Consider the following 2,743-nt stretch of genomic DNA (forward strand, 5'->3'; position numbering starts at 1 on the left):
ATAAAATTGTATAGAGAAAAAAGGCTCAGTACCTACAAAGACTAATAGAAAAGCTTACTCTCAGCAAGAATTAAGCAAGACAATGGAATAATATCTTCAAAAGGCTGTGAAAAAAAAATCACATAAGCCTAAAATTCTAAAGTTCCTACAAAACAGTTGCAAATATTAATGCTAAATAAGGGCATTTAAAGAAATAATGTACCACTCATAGACCCTGTGTATAAAACTTTTATTCCACTGCTTAAGAATATTAAGCAACTACCATCCAATGTCAGAAGAGATTCAAGGTGACCATTTGCTGTATTTAGTGTCAAGTGGTAGAACGGAAATTTCAGTTCACTTAAAACAGTAGCCAAGTTTCCTTTCAGTAATAAATAAGTTTAGCTTTATCTGTGTATATAATTAATCCTTTGATTTACACAATTCCATTTTCTCCAACTGGGAGCTGTGTAGCGTGAAGTCTTATTCTTTCCACTGATAAGGCTACGACTGTTCATCCGTGCTGTTAGCCTTTTCGTGTTTCTCCCACACGTACACCCCATGACATCTGACTAGTCCCATGCAGAAATCTGAGTATTCATTCATCTCCAGAGTCATTTGACCTTTGACGTCTTTCCCCTCAGCTGTATCCTAAATAATGGGCATCACTGACATATAACACCCTCCTGAAGTGCATTACCTTATTTTTTGTATCATCTCTTGATGGGTAATTTTAAACTCCCATCCTAGAAAGAGGGGGGTGGCCAAGACGGCAGCTTTAGAGTGGGTGTGAATTATTGTGCCTGCTCCTCTCACTGTGTCAGCATTCGTGAAGAGGCAACTATACCAGCTTTTTTTTTAACTTCTTAGATGGTGATGGTCCACTTATATCCTTTTCATTTACCTCACAAACAAACATGTCTTCGGGCTGGATTCATTCCTTTTACACTCTCGGGGGAGCAATGTAGATTTCCTTGCTCAGTGCCTCTGTGATGTTAGCACTGTAAAATGCTGGCATGCTTTCAGATAAATTTACTTCTTTTTAAGGTGCAGAATCAACACAACTAGACTCTTCTCCATGCCTCAAGCTAATTCCTCCTCCAGTTCCAGTGACCCAGCCCAAATGGTAAAACTGCCAAGTTCTAGTATCAGGTAGCTTGGATGTTCCTTGTCCTGAGGACAGTATCACCCGGAGTAATAGTTCAAATTGAGATCAACTTTTTAGATAAATTGGACTTTTAGATAAATTGTCTAAATAATAAAAAAAATCACAATTACTCATTTAGAAGGAAGTTGAAATTAGAATAAAAATTCTAGACAACTGTTTGAGAATGATAATTTAGAGTATAAATTTCTAATTTTCTTTGACTATTTTAGAGGAGGCAGAGATAAACTAGTTAATTTAGACAACTGGGCATCTTCAAATTTTAAGGCCAATCACTAAAATAATTAAAATTGAATGAATAACTTACAAATGAGAAAAATGTAGAAAAAGAGGGATAAATTAATCTTTAACAATCCAACAGACAGCAGAAACTTGGAAAAAAGAGGCAAGGAAAACATATGGCAAAAAGAAATTCCCGTATTGAAGAAGCAAGACCAAATACAGCCAGCACAGCAAATGTTATCAAATTCAAACCTTTAATTGAAGGGAGGGATATCAGATAGAACAGAATAACAACAGAAATTCAATTGGAATCATGCTATCAAAACAATAAGAACAGCATAATTTATGCTTTGATAATAAATCAACTCCACAGTCTCAGTGGCTTAAACTATTACTTGCTTCTCATTCCCATGAACTTGAATCTATGCTCACAGAAAAACACCCTCAATTAATAAATAATTCCTTCTTATGCAATTTGTTCCAGATTATGAAAACAAAAATTACAACTCATTTTATGGTACTAGAAAAACTATGGCATTAAAACTGGGCAATGACAGAATCAGCAAAATTACTGGTTAATTAAACTTATAAGCTCACATGCAAAAACACTAATTAAATGCATTGAGTGAATCAAGTCATGAAACACCTTTTATGACTTAGTGTAGTCAGTAATAAAGGATGTATTTTTAGAAAATCTATTAGTGTGATCTTCCACTTTAAGTTAGCACATGATCATATAATTATCTCTGCAGAGAAAAAAGCATTTTATAACTTCAACTCTTAATTTTGATTGAAAATTGATAGCAAAGTATTAGCATTCCTAATAAGATGAGGGTGATATTTGTCTAAAAATTACAGTTAATATCATATTCAATCATATATACATTTTTTTTTTTTGAGACAGAGTAGAATGCCCTAGGTAGAGTGCCACAACACCCCAGCTCACAGCAACCTGAAACTCTTGGGCTCAAGCAATCCTCCTGGCTCAGCATCTGGAGTAGCCGAGACTACAGGCACTTGCCATAATGCCCAGCTAGTTTTTCTGTTTTTAGTAGAGAAAAGGGCCTTGCTTTTACTCAGGCTGGTCTCTAACTCCTAAACTCGAGCAATCCACCCTCCCTGGCCTCCCAGAGTGTTAGGATTACAGGCATGAGACACCACAAAAGGCTCAAAAGTAAAATTTTAAACATATTCCTTTTAAATCAGAAACAAAGCAAGGATACTTATTACTAACTCTATTAAATATGACAGGTGACTATATTAAGTAACCATGTTAAAAAAATTGAAGAATTTTTTTTTTTTTTTGAGACCGAGCCTCAAGCTGTCCCCCTGGGTAGAGTGCTGTGGCATCACAGCTCACAGCAACCTCCAACTCCT

General features: G+C 35.5%; 1 pseudogene; it reads right to left on the reverse strand.

Moving 5' to 3' along the window:
• Positions 1-415: 415 nt before the first annotated feature.
• The window catches only part of LOC100953566, a 5,741-nt pseudogene continuing 3,413 nt past the window's right edge, over positions 416-2,743 (reverse strand).

The sequence above is a fragment of the Otolemur garnettii genome, unplaced genomic scaffold, assembly GCF_000181295.1.
Source record: "Otolemur garnettii isolate 467f Iridium unplaced genomic scaffold, OtoGar3 scaffold00064, whole genome shotgun sequence".
NCBI lineage: Eukaryota > Metazoa > Chordata > Mammalia > Primates > Galagidae > Otolemur > Otolemur garnettii.